We start from the raw sequence: 18,063 nt of genomic DNA, 5'->3' as shown, positions 1-18,063 counted from the left end.
CATCCAGTTATCCAGGTTGCCCTTAAAAAGGTTTAATGAGGTACTCTGCTTTACATGGAGAGAGAGTCTATTCCACAAAAGGGGGAGTCTCTGGGACACAAATTGGTCTCGCCAACAAGTCCTATTGATGTCGCAGACCAGGTTGAGGTCCCATGTGCGGGTTACTTGAGTGGATCTTGACTTGCAGATATGCAGCAGTCCCATCAGGGCGAGGTCTGAGATTGCTTTATATGCCAGACAGAGGTCACCTCTGAGGAGTCTGTAGGAGACTGAGTAGAGGGACAGGGCTTTTAGCCTATCTGTGTAGGGTAGATGTTTGAGTCCCTGGATTCTCCAGGTGAGGAATCTCTGTGGTCTCTCCAGCTGCTGCATGTGCTTTGTGAGGTATATGCCGAAAGGGGAATTGTATTCAATAAAGAGTCTTATAAGGGAAGAATACAGGGATGTTGTGACCACCTTGTCCCTGGATGAGATACCCTTACTAATGTGGTGGGCCATGTACAAAGCTTTCCATACAACGGAGTCAATATGGTAGTCAAATGTCAGTTTGCTATCAAGCTGGGTTCCCAAGTCCCTCAAGACTGATTGTGTGCTTAGTGCCTTATTCTCAATGTGATAATTTGTGGGGACGTCATTCTCCCCAAAAGGGATGATGATCCATTTTTGGCATTCAGTTTGAGGCCATGTTTCAGGCAGCAGTCATTTGTTTGGGTAAGACCCTCTTGGAGGATGTCCACATCACTAGGGGAATTGATGACAGCACCCAGCTTGCAGTGATCTGCAAACTTGATCTGCCGTAGCCCACAAGATTTGGCCTGCACCTCAGAGAAGTATATCCCAAACAGCAGAAGCCCCGAGACTGATCCCTGGAGTACACCACTTTTTACGGGTCCACTACTTGAGGTGGCTTCCCCTATTTTGACTAGGTGAGTTCTCTCATTGAGCCAGATTGCTACCCATCTGATAACATATGGATTGATGCCTAGTTGAGAGAGTTTATCTATTATACCTGAGTGGGGAATAGTATCGAAGGCTTTGGCCAGGTCAAGGTAGGCGGTGTGCACTATCTTCCCATTGTCTATGGCCTTGGTGACTGTCTCAGAAAAGTCGACCAAATTTAACAGGCATGACATCCATTTGGCAAAACCAAACTGTGTGGGATCACGTGTCTGGAGGTTGCCAGTGATCTTGTTAATGAGGCACATGATAGTCTGCTTCATGGCCTTGCAGATCAGTCTAGTTAGGCTGATGGGTCTATAATTTCCTGGATCAGTGGATGTTCCACCTTTGTGTAAAGAGATGAGAGTAGCTGTCCTCCACTTGGCTGGGATGAAGCCAGTACTCAGACTTTGGTTGAATAGGGTGCCTAATGGTGCTGCAAGTTCCTGCCTGAGTTCATGTAGGATGCAGCCTGGGATGTTATCAGGTCCCATGGACACTGTTTTTTTTGCCTTTGAGAGGGCAGAGATGACTTTCTCCCCAGAGATAGGGGCAGGGGGCAGGTACTGGGGGATGTCCTGTTTTACTGATGGGAGGAAAGAGGAGTGAAATTTTCACTGAATCTGTCTGTCAGCAAGTTGGCTATATCTACAGGGTTTGTGTATGTGGTGTTCTTGATCACCAGTTCTGAGCAGATCTGGGTCCTTCCCTTGAGATTGCAGACATATGTGAAGAAAGCCTTATGATTGTCTTTAGTAGATGTGGCCAGTTTGGACTCGAAGTTTGGAGGATTTCACTAGTGCTCTTATTTGCTTGTTCAGGCTACAGAGAGGGTGCTTCCAATTAGACATATTCTCCTTCTTGATCATGGACAGCAATTTTTGCCTTTTATTATAGAGTTTATTTATTGTAGATGTTCACCGGACAGGTTTACTCTTCCTTGAGGAGGAGGATTTTGTCCTGTCTGGTATTCCTGATTCCGTACAGCTACAAATATATGATCAGGTGTAAGTTTTTACATATGCGCCAGTTTTTGTGGAGGGGGAGGGGGGCTGTGAAGCTGTTTATACCTTCCATCAGGAGGTTGTGATCAGCTTTGGAGAAGTTTTTGTTTGACCTTAGCTGGGGGGGGGGGGTCAGGGGAGATGGTGACTTTGAAAGTGACTGCTTTGTAGTTGGATCTTACCAGAGATGATGACAGTGTAGGGATGCTGCACTGGTTACTCATGTTGGTTAATACCAAGTCCAAGATATTTTCACCTCTTGAGGGGTTGTCAGCCAACTGGTCCAAGGCATTTGCATTGACGAAATCAAGGAATCTCTGGGCATTTGTGTTTTGACATGAGTATTTCTTCCAATCTATGATTGGATAGTTAAAGTCGCCTGGGATCAGAGTAAAGGGTTGAATCTTGATAGATTCGAAGAGGTCCAGATAGGTGGAGTGGGCATCTTGAGTCAGAGTTGGAGGCCTGTAGCTAGCTATGATTTGATTGGGGTCTTGTCAGTTGTTAACTGCACCTGGAGTATTTCCTGTGCTTCATACTGTCTGACCAGCCTAGAGGTGTGTATGTCTTTTATATACATTGCAACTCCACCTCCTTTTGTTTTGCTGCCCATGGCTTGGGGTCTGAATGAATGATAGGATGAATAACCTGGTATGGCTGGGGTGCTTCCCACAGCTTTGAGCCAGGTTTCTGTGACTGCACAAATGTCAGCTTCTTCCAGGGTTAAGAAAGCTTGCAGTGACTGCAGTTTCATGTTTAAATTCCTAGCGTTTAGCAGCATAACCTTTAATTTAAGTTTTGATGAAATTTTCATATTGATAGTTTTGACCTCATGCCATTGCCTAAAAAAGGCACTATGGGGGAGGCAATGGCCTTTGTCAGGAGCCTGAAGCCCAAGGGAGAGAGATGCAGTCCATTTCTGGAAAAGCATCATGGCTTGTCAGTCATGTCATCCCAACCTGTCAGGTACTGGATCCACTTTGAATGACACCAGAAACTAAGCCAGTGGTTAAAGTTAATCATTTTCTGTTTGTATTGAGGCATCATTCTGGGTGATGGTAGAATGCTGCTTAAGGCTAGGGACATACCTGCCTGGAACACATACTCAGTGAGCTCGATCATGTCTCTCTTCATATAGTCCAGGGAGGTACGTCTCAAGTCATTCACTCCAACATGGACTATGACGGTCATAACAGTACTTGAGAGACTTGAGTGCATTGGTGATATGGTGGATTCTGGCACCCGACAAACAACTAACCTTGACTTTCTGCTTATCCAGCCTGGTGAGGGATACATCTGTGTGTCTCACAATGGAGTCTCCTATGACTAATATGTTGGATTTATGTTTAGGTCCTAGTGGCTGTGAGTCACAGGTGTGTGGAATATGTGTGGTGTGGTGGTTAGTGGAGTTTGTATGTGTTTATGCCTTGGAGGTCTCTTTTGTTTGGGTATGCTTTTGTTTAGGGCCTCTGCATATATGGGAGTGTGTTGTGTAGGTGTGGGTGGTTTTTGAAGTGTGGTGTTTATGTTGCCAACCTTCTCATTACCAGATATACTGGTTTGTGGGGGAGAGAGGAATGACACTAGGTGCTTGATGAAATTGCATCTCGCACAAATTGTGTTCCTAGGTGGTGGTAGTCGAGGGTTGTCCATGTATATGAGGCAGTTGCTACACTGTCTCAGGAGGCCCATGGCCTAGGCCGGCAGGAGAAAATGTAGGAAATTGTCCATCCATATTCATCAGAAACTGAAAGAGCTAAGAGGGTAAAGGGAGGAAGGTTTACGAGTAGTACTACTAGATGATAAAACAAGTGTTACTATGGGAAAATTTGTATCTGGAATACCTTAAAAAGGGTTTAAAAATGTGCAGCTGAACCTCTGGATACCACAGACCTGTATCTAGACTATGCTACTCAATTTTAAGGTTAAGAACAAACTTACAATGAAGCACAGATTAATCACTTATGGTCAAAAGAATAGAATTTGCAGTATGAAAAATACAGTTTAACAGCAACAAAATGCAGTAAATTGCAGTTAAACAGTAATAAATTGCAGTAGATGGCAATAAAATATAGTTAATCAGTAGATTGCTTTGAAACAGTAGCTCACAAATTACAACAGTAACAGACAGCACAAATAAAGCAGCGATTCAGTAGAAAACTGTCATCAATTTAGTGAGGCTACCAACAAGCTTTAATAAATACGACAAACTAAAAGCAGTTGAACTCCTAAGCACAAGCAGCAAAATGAAGTAGAAAGAGGTACAGTATATATTTTGTTTTCTTTAGTAGAAGGTGAAGAGACAGAAGATAATGAGATAATTCAAGGTTCAGAAGCTAAAGGGGTGGGACTTTACTAAGTTCTCACTATAAACAGTAGAATGAGCTGATGTAATGTGACTGGGGGGGAATGTCCAGTATCAACTTTAAACTAGATGCGGGCAACTCAAAGCCACCAAGACTTAAGACCACCACAACAGCTGGGCAGGTGAGTTTAATGCAGAACATTGTGTGTTCTACTCCCACAGCATATTGATGGATTGCTGATACTGTGTTGCATTTTTAGGGGGTGAGGTGCTGAAGTCCTGAATATGTCCTCCTTTGGATGAGATGCCTAGTAACTATGAACTTGTTTTCAGTTTGAGATCCATGCAGTATTACCACCTTACCATTTTTTTTAATGTAGTATAAGTAGGCAATTTATTCTTCAAGGACAACAGGCACTGAATTTGTAGATGAAACATTGAAATAAAGTTGTTTGCTAGCAGCAACCTTTTCATTAGTTACAGATCTCTTTAAGGTGGAATTATTCAGATGACTTACTTCTGCAGAGATTGCGCATATTAACTGATATTGGTGGATTGTAATGATAGAAGTTTGAGTGGCCTTTTATGGTTGAAATGTTATTAATTGGGCAGTTTTGTCATTATTGGTTCATATGTTTTGTTTCATTGCTTACTGGATCAATGTGCAAAACATACATTTAAAACACATACTACCAAGTGGCTGTATTATACAAGGGATATCATTTAATTATCATGTATTAAAATTGAATTATACAACCAAGAAGGTGAATCAAAGAACTTTTGCATGGTCCTAAAAATGTTCGCAAGGGACCTATGCTTTGAAAGCAGCCTAAAGCTAAACTTATTCTGGCACTGGCCAGATGCATTTTCTTTGAATGTGGGTTTCAATGGTGTTTCAGTGAGTGTGAGTTTCAAAGGCAGAGAAGTTTTAATGCTAAGTCTGTTTTCTTTATGTGACTATATTGCTTTGTTTAACTTTAGCAAATATCTGTTTAGCTTTAACAAATGTCTATCAGTATGTGTGCTATAAAATTTGAAATACAATGTTTAAATTAAATCCAAATATCTGTAATCATTGTAGAAGTAAAGCAGAAAACAGTATGCACACTGAGAATTTTGAACAGTGTTTATGGCAGATGAGTAGAAAATAGCCAAGTAATGAAACACTAAAATGACTGCGGGGCAAAGAGGCTGATTGGGGGGGGGGGTTGATCCAAATGTAATTTATGTGTACCACCACCTATTGTGGTCCACTAAAATATTACCTTTACAAAAGGGGTCCTCCAGCTTGCAAAGTTTCAGAACCACTGCCCTAGGGGGTTTGTATCTCATTACTGCAGTATGATGTTCTATAGATGTGCAGTGCCAGTCTTAAATGCCTAGCCTGATATCAGTTAACATAACTGCTTACAAACAGCCATGATATAGGTGGCTTGCTGTTGTTGCAAGTACAAACACTGGTCAAAATATTTACAGTGGCTTTCAGGGGTTAGACTTTGACTTTCATTATTACATGCATTACTAATATACATTTTTTGTCTATAAACATTGATGACTGTGGAGCGCTTCATTATGTATAGTCTGGAATACAGTGACATGTAGTAACAAGAAAGCAAGTGTTGTGCTCAGATAAAATGCAAAGGGTGTGGATCAACATAGGGATTTCAGTTGACAATGTAGACATCTGGCTTCTAATTTTTGTATCTTCTACATACACATGTATTTCATTATGGTAATGTGTCAATAATAATTCATTGATATGGATAATACCGCTGATAATGTTACCAATGTGTCTCCCAGAGTGGTCACCTCACTAATAATGATAATAAACATCTGTGTGCATGCTATGGAATAAAAAGTAGTTTTGAAAAGAAATGAGAAAAAAATGACTGCAAGGTGCAAATGTAGCTGAATATGTACAGCACATAAAAACAGATTTGAAAACATTCTCACACTGCTTCAGTGGCATATCTGGATAATGTCATGTGTAAATCTGCCTGGAATATGTTGGGGTTCACATTCCTCAATGCAGTCTGTATGGCCTCATATTTGTCTTCCCCTAAAATACTAATAATATCAGTTAAAACATAAGCACATCACACACATGGACAACAAGTATTTTATAACCTACAGAATTATTTAACATTTGTTGACAAAGAAAGTCTGACTAGCACAGAGCCTATTTTCAGTGGAGAAATGGAGAAAAATGCTAAAGATGCAAGTCTTTGGAATGTGGGAGGAAACCAGAGTACCCGGAAAAAACCCACAAGAAATGCAGGGAGGACATGCAGAGTCCAGACCGAAGGCATCCTAGCTGAGAAGTGCACCAGAGAACCTCTTGCTGTGAGGCAACAACATTAACAACCAAACCAGACAATTTTTGTTGCCATTCTTTGTTGGCATAGAGTACTTTCAGTTGTCTGTGATGACTATACAAATGACAGTTGTCATCCTGTGGCAAAAACTAAAAAAAACATGTAACATGCACTAAGACTTTGCCATTGAACATGTGCCTTAGCTTGGCCCAAGTGCCTGCCAGTTAACATTCAAGATATAAACACAGTTAGTTGAAGGAGGAAGTATTCCACATAAAGCATTTTTGCTTCAATTTATTAATGCAATGCAGGAACAGTGTATAGTGCAATAGTTCAGAGTTATCAGGCATGAACAAGTTCTGATTTACTATTATCATGTCAGCCTGCAGAAGATGTAGTACAGTAAAACAGAATCATATCACAGGCACGTTCAAAAAATATGACTTGACAGACATGATGACATATGCACATTAACATGATATGTAGTGTATATTTTCCAGTACACATAAAGATGCAGGTATATTCTTAGTGATGTACATGTTTGTAATCCTCACCTTACACATGTGTAATGTCAACTCTCTGTGGCCTTGCTATTTAATACACAGTGATCAGTAGTCCATGTATTATTTTGTCATGGATTTGATTCTTGTGTGTTATATGTAATCAGTCACACGACAACCTTTTGGTCAAAGCAATGCATCCTGCAAAACTGTTACAAAACAATTTCATAGGTTCATAAGAATTTACTAGGCTAATAGCCATAGGGCTTTTACAAGCCTAGCCATGTAATACCTGTGTTCCCTAACTGACCATTTTTAGATGGTTTGATTGTTTGCAGAACAAATATATGATCAGCACTGGGTGCCCCTGTCCATGAGGGACATAAGTGCCACCCAGGGGTGAATTTATGGTCTCCCATCCAGTTGTCCAGGTTGCACTTAAATAGGGTCATTGAGGAGCTCTGCTTAATGTGAATTAGGAGCTTATTCCAGAGTAGAGGCGGTCTCTGTGAGACATATCTATCTCTCCAGCATGTTTTGTTTAAGTCATAGGCTAGGCTGAGATCTCTGGAGCGAGTGACTCTTTTCCTATTTGATTTGCAGGCATGCAGCATTTTCATTAGGGCAAAGTCAGAGGCTGCTCTGTAGGCTAGGCACATGTCACCTCTCAGCAGCCAGCCTAGAGGACACTGAGTACAGTGACAGAGCTTTCAGTCTTTTCATGTAGGCCATGTTTTGGAGTCCCTGAATTCTCTTGGTCAGGAACCAATGGGGTTTCTCTAGCTGCTGCAGGTGTCTGGTGAGGTACATGTAAAAGGGAGCATTATACTCTATTAGTGGTCTGATGAGGGTGGTGTACAGAGGAGTTATACCATCCTTGGTCTTGGATGTGATGCCCTTACTTATGAGGTGTACAATGTAAAAGGCTTTTCTTACCACTATGGACACATGGTGATTGAAGTGTAGACTGTTATCAACTTGTATTCCCAAGTCACGCACCACTGGGCTCAAGCTTAGGGGGAGTGCTGCCTATATTGTAATTTGCAGGGGCTACCTCTTTCCCAAAGGGGACAGTGATGCACTTTCTTTGCATTTAGTTTTAGTCCCCCCCCCCTGCAAACCTGAGGTCAAAAGTTTAATAACAATGATGTTTCTTCTAATAATACCACTGATGGGGATTTAGTAATGTTACCGCTGGTCAGGCAATTCAACATGAGTTTGGATCCACTAATGGTACACATGCCCCTTTAGAAGCTCAACCACCCCATCAGTCAGAGTGTATATGAATGAAACAGAACTACAACCAGCAGCATTTGAATACATCAGTTCATACCCAGCAGACAGGCCAGTCCTATTGGCAGAATCACAATCATCGGAATCCCAGATGGAAATAAATAGTGTTTCTGTACCTCATTGTGACCGACAACCAGTTTGATTATTGTGAACAGAACACTAATTTGTAATAAATATACTGAGCAATAATAAGAGTTATATTACAGTATCAAGGAATGAAATAAATATTTCATATTCTAACATTGATTTTATATTAGAGGACAACTTACTTCAAGGTCTATATGACAAAGATTTATTTGAATTCTTTTTGGTTGGTAAGCCCGTGATTCCAGCAATTTTTGGCATCCCTAAAACACACAAGAGTGTAACTGACCCACCTATGAGACCGATTGTGTCAGCACAGGGATCAAAAACACAGCCATTAGCTATTTATATTGATGTTAAATTAAAAGGTTACCATCACAAACATCAACATTTATTAACTGACTCATGGGACTTACTAAAGAAAATTAATAATGTGGAATACAATGAAGGAATTATCTGTGTAACTATAGACGTCAAAGATTTGTTTACTGTAATACCACATGATGTAGGTTTAATTTGGTTTGAAGACATGCTTTCGGATATGGATCTCCTTAAACCTGATGAGTTTCGTATTATATTAGAAAATATGGAATTGGTATTGAAAAACAATTATATCTTTTTCCAAGGAGAATATTACCATCAAATTGAAGGAGTGGCAATGGGGGCAGCATGTGCCCCCACTTACGCTAATATTGTCATGCTCTATTGGGAAAAGAATCATGTTTTCACCTCTGAGTATTATAAATACATTCATGGTTATTTCATATTTTTAGATGATATCCTGATCTTATGGAAAGGTCAGGAACAGGATATCCTTAACTTCATTGGGTACATTAATACAAGTACCACTTTTTTGTACTTTACACATGAAATTCAAAAAGATGCTATACACTACTTGGATGTGAAATTAATGAAAGATACGGAAAGCAATAGATACACATCTGGGTTATATTGCAAAGATAACTTCTCAAATTCATATCTACATTTTGATAGTGACCACCCGCTTACATTAAAAAAGAACATAGTAAGGGGGCAAATGATCAGAGCCTCAAGAATGATTAGCAAAGAAGAGGAGTTTCTGAAAGAAATGACTACTTTGAACAGCATGTTTAAGCAAAGGGGATACCCGAGTGAGTTGATTGAAGAAGCTAAACAATGGGTTATCACACACAGGAATTCTAGATATGCTCCACTGTTGTGTGGTAGTACATATTCTCACAATACTTCCACAAACAATGTGAATGAGCTTAATACTCACGAATCTAGAGATCAGAAGGTAAATATTATTAACACTCCATATTTAACCTTAACATACCATAACAACATAGATTGGTTGAGAAAAAGTATTAACAGTGTGTGGGAAATGTTTAAATCTATGCCAACTAGGGTGGATGTTTTTAAAAACAAGCTCACTTACAGCTATAGGAGAAACAAAAACCTAAAAAACATATTAGAGAAGGGTAAGGATGGACCAGATGTGGATAGGTTCACCATGATCGGTTATAAGAGAGGAACCTTTAGATGTAATAGATGTCCTCAATGTCCTTTTATAGGAGAAGCAAAGTCTATTTATTTGCCCAGTCTACATATTACTCTCAAAGCTAGAAGATATAGCAGCTGCTATACCAAAGGCATGGTCTATTTAGCATATTGTACATTCTGTTGGTGCTTCTACGTAGGTAAAACAGAAAGACACCTACGTAGAAGAATATACGAACACATGAGAGATATTAATCGTAAAAACATTAATAACGCACTTTACAGGCAAACCATTATATGTACTAATGCTAATTTTAAATTCTGGGCCTTGGAAATTATAGAATGTCCAGATAGAGGTGGTGACTGGACAACTAAAATATTATATAGGAAAATGATATGGCAACTTAGATTAGACGCCTGCAATGGTAAAGGGATGAATGATTGTATTTCTATTACCCCAGCATTAAAATTATTGGCACCCGATCCTAAGAAACATACTTAATATGTATGGTTTAAAATGTATAGCTTAGGGATGAGTTGAAGTAGTTCACTTCATACAATTGTTTTTTTGCTGTGGTTTAGTATTTCAGATTTTATTAGATCATTGTATTATAGTATTATATTTTGGAGGTTTATATAAGAAAAAATATTTCATCATTTCATCATTTTATCTATTTTATTACATAATACACACATATGCATATATATATATATATATATATATATATATATATATATATGCACATATATATATATCTATTTATGTTCTTTTTTAATATATTTCTTAAATATTTTTAAAAAATTTTAATAAACATACTTTTTTAATTATTAAGTAATATTTTAGGAGTTAAATATTTCACATATTATCCTTATTCACTATAATCATGATTAATATTCATATATTTATATATTTGTATCAGATGTATCTATTATTTTATATATTTTATATATATATTATAGGAGTATATATTTATTTATTTACCTGTTTTTATATGTATTTCTATATGTATTTTAACATTTAATTTGTTTGGTTCAATCCAATTATGGTAATATACAGATGAAATTAAGTGTATGTGGGTGTATATATATTGTTTTATACATTGGTACTGCATATATATGAATGTTATAACTAGAAGTCAGCGTTGGTATTATGGCTTCAATGTGTTTTCCAGCTTGTAATGGTTCTAATACATATAAGGGGAGCCATCACTTTAAAATGAGTTTTTTAACAAATTCAATTTAATTGAATAATTCACCAATTACTTAATTAAGAAAGGTATATAAACTGAATGATTTTTTAACTAAAGTGATTCTGAAGAGGTCTCCAGGTGGGAGTCGAAAGCGCTCAATCTTGTGCATTTTGTATGGTGGAATAAAACTTTTTCGCATTACACAGCCGTGGAGTTGGGAGTTTGGTTTCTACATTGTTGGATTTCCTGTGGTTACTTGCTGGATATTTGTTGATTTGTTCGTTGCTCTAAGGTTCTGGAAATAAATAGTGTTTCTGTACCTCATTGTGACCGACAACCAGTTTGATTATTGTGAACAGAACACTAATTTGGGTTGTCACATTATAACAAACAGAAAAGGTGACTTTAAAATATACAGCTTTTAATCTTATCCTATAGATTCCAATTGTGATGATTTGTTTGAATGTGGCCTTACTTTTAGTCCCACTAAACAAGCAAATCTTGCACATGTTCTTAAGGATCTTAAATTATATACTCAAAAATTAAATTTTATGCTCCTGTTTGGGAATTTATTTGACAATATGAATCCCCTCAGGATTTCAAATACATTTAATCGTCCTATTCATCCAATTGTTATGTATTTTGAAAAGTTATGTGAACTTGATTTTTGTGAATATATTACATGATAAATCAAGGAGACAAACATGTGTCTGTAAACTTTCATGGTAGGGAGATTGAGTTGTTACATGAACATGGTAGGCACAATCTTAGATTTATGAAGCCTGATAAGGGGGTGGGCTGATCATTATGGATGGTATTGACTATGCTGAAAGAATACAGGTGTTGTCTGATGGTATGTATGAAAATCCATCTCTAAATTAAGTCAATACAGCATTCAAGAAAATTAGGATTATTTTAAAAGACATGTTTATTGATTGACAAATTGATTTGGATGAATATGATTATTTAGATATTGAGGCCCACAAAGTCCCTATTGTCTTTGGCATCCCAAATATACATAAGGATTTACATCAATCACCTATGAGACCTATAGTGGATGCCAGGGGGTTCATACCTCTCAACATCTTAGAGCAAGAAATCTGGACAAAGCCATAAATAATGTGGGACAAAGGCTCAAAAATAGGGACAAATTTTAAATATTGCTCTTACAAACTTAGAAAGTTGATAGAATAACAGGTTTTACTTTACTATGAATTTTCTGAAAGGTAGAATGTCTGTATCTAAAATGTCTGTCATTATTTTCCAACTTCACTCCTAAAAATTTTCCAGTGATTTGCTAGAAAACTACAACTTTATGAGAACCAGACCTAAAATAAGAGGTAAAAATCTGGACATTCTGCAAAGATCTGTACAGTTCAGAAGTGTGCAGGGGTTCTATAACTTACCACTGTGCTAAGTTTTGGAATTAAAAACTAAATCATTTGGAAATGAAAGAACCCCACATTTGTATTGATTCTTGGAATTTTTTCAGTAAAATTAATTCTTTGTAATTTGATAAGGAAGTGATCTTCATTATGATTGATGTTAAGGATCTTTATTCTGTTATACCTCATGAAATTGATCTATCTTGGTTCACTGAGTATCTTTTTGATAGGAGGGTGTTACAGGAATCGATTAACACCTAATTTTCTTATGCTCGAAAGGAATTATTATGTACAATCCACTGGGGTGGCGATGGGCTCTGCTTGTGGGGGCCTATTCGTCAATATAGTTATATTGCAATGGGAAAAGAAGTTTTTGTTTGGTCCATAATTTTGCAGTGCCTGTAAATTTTTTACCCGTTATTTAGAATGATACTGGTGATAAGTTGCTGGAGTTTGTAAGGTATATTAACCAGACCAGAATTTTTTTTACGTTTTTCATTTGAATTTAATGAATCGTGTATTGCATTTTTTGATGTATGGCTTAGGAAAGATATCTTTCATAGGAGATTTTCTTCACAAATTTATTGTAAGCCAATGTTTTCCAATTGTTATTTACATTTTATGAGTTTTCATTCAGTTACACAGAAGCGTGCTGTCGTGAAAGGGCAGTTTGTCAGGGTGGCATGTATGGTATCTTTAGTTGATGATTTTTTTTAAATGAATGTCATACCATTAAAAATATGTTTTTAGCATGAGGTTACCCTAACATATTTGTGGATGAGTTGATGTACGGAGTAATAAATAAAAGGGAAAGAACATTCTACCACCCCTTATTGGATCATGATTATAATGAGATTGAGGTTTCTAGTATGAGTATTTGTATTGAGGAAACAAATATGGGTCTTTTGAGTGTAGGGTTTCATCAAGAGGTTTTTAGACATGAACACAAAGCCCTCTATAATAGTTCATTTTTACGCAGTTTAATGCTGATAGTTATACTATTAGAGGAATTGTTGAAAAGACTTGGTTAATTTTTCAGGAGGATAAAGGTGCAGCTGAGAAGGTACATGAAACACTATTGTTTATTTGTAAAAGGGGAGTTAATTTAAAAGCTATTACTGAGGGGGTTTGGCAATAAAATTCATTAAATGTACCTTAGGTATGTTTAATATGTACCGCATGTCAAAATGCAGGCCTTGCACCTTCTGTCATTGGATTTTAGCCTGTGATGGGTTTAGAATTAAAAATACAAATTTGAAATTGGATGGTACATTTAATTGTTGTACAATGGGAGTTGTGCATGCTGCCATATGCCAGTTTTGTTCTGCTTACTATATTGGTAAGACCGAATGTAGGTTGAAGGACCATGTAAGAGAGCATGTGAATGATAGAAGAAATGTTAAGTTATCTAATGCATTAGCAAGACATGTTGTAGAGAATCCTACATATGATTTTTAAATTTGTTATTACTCAAAGAGTTGTTAAAAATGAATGTGGTGGCCCATGGGCATTGTATTTAGAGAAATGGGAATTGTTTTGGCAGCTTTACTTTAATGCTAATGTTTGGCCTGGGTTAAACGATCATATTTCTATTAGCTGCTTGTTGAAGCTTAAAGCTCTGGAAAGCTAATCATAATACCATTTTTATTTATGTTCTTGTTTGACTGATGTGCAGTTTTAGTAGGTTTCTTGTTCCCTTCCAGTGCCTTTTATTGAAAGTCTTTTTGGGGTGCTATCTTTTTAAATCTAGCTGACTGATTGGGGGCTTGGCAGTCACATGGTTAGTGATCATCTTTTTAAATGATTTGTTATGCTAGCTGAGTTAATCTGATGAAGTTTTATATAAAAAACAAAAGCACTTATTCTGTTTTTTCATTAAAGTACATCTTATTTTATTTTACATTATCTTGTGAACTGCTTGGTTTTTGACTTATTTTACATGTATCTAACAAGTTGGAATCTCTGTGGCCTTTGGGTGTTTATGTATTATTAGTTTAGACTGTGGCTTTGGCACCAATTATTTGTCTGTATTAATCTCTCCTTTAATATGCTAATAATTTTAGGGTACTCAATGATTGCTCCCAGTTTGCTGTAATCTGTGAATTTGGTAAGCTACAGGCTGACTACTTTCTCCTAGACTTGTGAGAAATAGATTCCAAACAGTAGAGGGCCCAGCACAGAACCTTGTGGTACCCCACTGGTAACTGTTCTACCGGTGGAGGTAGAATCCCCAACTTTGACAGTATGGGTTCTATTGGTTAGCCACTTGGCTACCCATCTAGTGACATATGGGTTAATCCCCAGCTGGGGGAGTTTCTCAATGATACCTGAATGGGGGATTTTGTCAAATGCTTTGGCTAAGTCAAGATAGGCGGTATGTACTGCTTTGCCTTCATCCAGGGCTTTGATGACATTCTTGAAGAAGCCCACCAGGTTTAGTAAGCATGATCTACACTTGATGAAGCCAAACTGGGTCGGGTCGAGAATTTGAAGGTTGCCCCTGTCCTTGTTGATAAGGTCCATAATGATTCTTTCCATGGCCTTGCAAATAAGGCTAGTTAGGCTTATGGGTCTATAGTTCCTAGGGTCTGTTGATGGACCCCCTTTGTGCAAGGGGATTATGTTTGCTGTTCTCCAATCTGCTGGAACAAAGCTAGTGCTTAAGCTATGGTTAAAGAGAGTGCCAACTGGATCCACTAGGTCATGTTTTAGGTTGTTTAGTAAGCAGCCTTGGATGTTATCTGGTCCCATAGATGTCATATTTTTGGCCTTGGAGAGCTCGGATATGACCTGATCATTGGAGATACTGGGGAGAGGACAGGTGTCAGGTATGCTTTGGGATATGGCTGGTAGGGACAGAGCAGGGGTTAAGTTTGCACCAGATCTGTTAGTTAATGGGTTAGCAATTTCCTCAGAGTCAGTGGAGTGGTACAGTCCACTATGAGTTCAACACATAGCTGGGCATTCTCTTTTAGATTTCAGATGTAGCTAAAGAATGTCTTATGTCTGTAGCTAGAGAAGCTAATGCAGCCTCATAACTAGCTTTAGAGGACTTTACCAGATATCTGGGTTGCTTGTTCAACCTGTGGAGGCTATTCTTTCTCCACTGACTAAGTTCCCTCTTGTTTTTAGATATCATTTTTTTCCTTTTGTTATATAACCTGTTTATACTAAAGGTTCACCAGGGTGGCTTGTTTTTATGGGAGGCATTGTTTTTGATCCTGTCGGGTACAGCAGAGTCAATACAGTTGTTTAAGTAGTTATACAAGGCATGTGTGTACTTGTCTGCATAGGAGTCATTGTTGACTGTGTTAGCAGGGGATTTAAAACTTTTCAGACCATTGCTTAGTAGGCTATAGTTTGCTTTAGAGAAGTTTTTCATTTTTATTGCTCCAGTGGAGATGTCAGGTCTGATCATTTCTTCAAACAGGACAGATTTTTGGTTTGATGTTACTAGGGAAGAACACAGGGGGTAGTGCAGTGACCCCCATATTGGTGAGTACTAAGTCCAGAACATTTGAGCCCCTTGTTGGGGTGCAGACTAGATGTTCCATAGGATTTGTATTAACAAAGTCCAGGAGCCTCAGGGCAATCAAGCTTATGATTGTGCATGTCATCCACTTGATAGAAGGATAGTTGAAATCTCCGATGACCAAGGTGTTTCGCTGTATAGTGAGTGACTCAAGCAAGTCCATCTAGGCAGTGTACTTCTCATGGTTCATGGTGGTAAACCTGCAGCTAGAAATTATGCGGTAAGGTGTTTTACCTGTAGTTATTTGGACCAGGAGTAGCTCAAGAGAGTTGCACTGTTTGACCAGTCTCGAGGTGTATTTAGATTTAATGAAGATGGATACACCTCCACCTTTGGTTCTTTCACTCATTTTGAGGTCTGAACATGTGAAAGGCATTGGCCGGGGTGCTCTGTGTGGTCTTGAACCAAGCCTCAGTGACTGCACAGACCTCAGCATCTTCCAAGGTGAGTAGAGCTTCCAGGGAGTGCAGTTTCCTGTTTAGACTCCTAGCATTAAGCAACATAGCCTTGAGTTTGTCTGTAGTAGATTTTTTTTATGTAGGAAGTTTTGTTGTTTTGGTATTGCCTAAAAAAGGCACTATGAGGGGGCAAGCATCTTTGCCAGTATTCGAAAGTCTAGAGGAGATAGTTGAAGACCATCTCTGGCAAAGCAGTGTGGTCTATCGACCATGTCTTCCCAGGCTGACAGATATTGGATGCCCCTGGACTGACACTAGAAGCTAAGCCATGAGGACAATACAAAGGAGCACCTATATCATACAAGCTATTAAATATTTGTCAATAAGACTGTTAGCTTCACAAATTTTAAAAAACATACCTTAGCACTTGCCTAGATGTGGGAAAACATCAAGTGAAATGAAACTGAAATATTACCAGTAACCAGCACGAGCTGGAGTCATTGTGAAGTGCATATACACACACATGCACACACACACACACACACACACACACACACACACACACACACACACACACACACATACATATATATATATATATATATATATATGGGTTACTATGGTATGGTTGAACCGGACCCCATCGAATGATGGGATCGTCGACTCACGTCTGCGAAGACAACAATGTCGAATTCCGACTGTCGAAATATGACTCATCTTCAGCCTCGAAACAGGCTTTAACATGAGTCGAGATAGGGGCGAGATATACACACACACACACACACATATATATATATATATATATATATATATGTATATATATATACACACACACACACACACACACACACACACGCACAGATATATACATATCATAGGATAATAGGAGGTTACTAGGCTATTGGGCCTAAGGCTTCTACAAGCCTAACCATGTTATACCCTTGTTCCCTGCTGGACCAAGATGTATAGTCTATGTTTGCATGCGAATGTATGATCAGCACCAGCTGTCCCTGTCTAAGAAGGACATAGGTGAAACCACCGGTGTAAAGTTATGGTTCCCAATCCAATTGTCCAGGTTACACTTAAATAGGGTCATTGAACAGCTCTGTTTTACATGAATTGGGAGTTTATTCCAGAAGAGTGGCAACCTCTGGGAGACATATCTCTCTCTCCAGCATGTCCTGTTAATATTGCAGGCTAGGTTAAGATCCCTAGAGCAAGTGATTCTTGTTCCATTGGATTTGAGGATGTGCAGCAACTTCTTCAAGGCAGGGCCCAAGACTGCTTTGTAGGCCAGGCACAAGTTGCCTCTAAACAGTCTGCACGATACTGAACAAAGTGATAGGGCCTTCAGTCTGTCCATGTAGGTCATGTGTTGTAGGCTCTGAATTTTCTTGATGAGAAACCTCTGAAGTTTCTCCAGTTGCTGCAGATGTCTGTTGAGGTACATACAGAAGGTAGCATTGTACTGTATTATAGGTGTGATAAGAGACATGCAGGGGGGTTATAACCTCTTTAGCTTGGGATGCTAAACCCTTGCTTATGAGGTGTGCAACCTAGAAGGCCTTCCTTACTACTGTAGACACCAGATGATAAAAAGTAAGGCTGCTATCAACTTTTGTTCCTAAATCGCTCACAG

The sequence above is a fragment of the Protopterus annectens genome, chromosome 14.part0, assembly GCF_019279795.1.
Source record: "Protopterus annectens isolate FY-2018-M chromosome 14.part0, PAN1.0, whole genome shotgun sequence".
NCBI classification, from domain to species: Eukaryota; Metazoa; Chordata; order Ceratodontiformes; family Protopteridae; genus Protopterus; species Protopterus annectens.
This window is presented reverse-complemented; position numbering follows the sequence as displayed.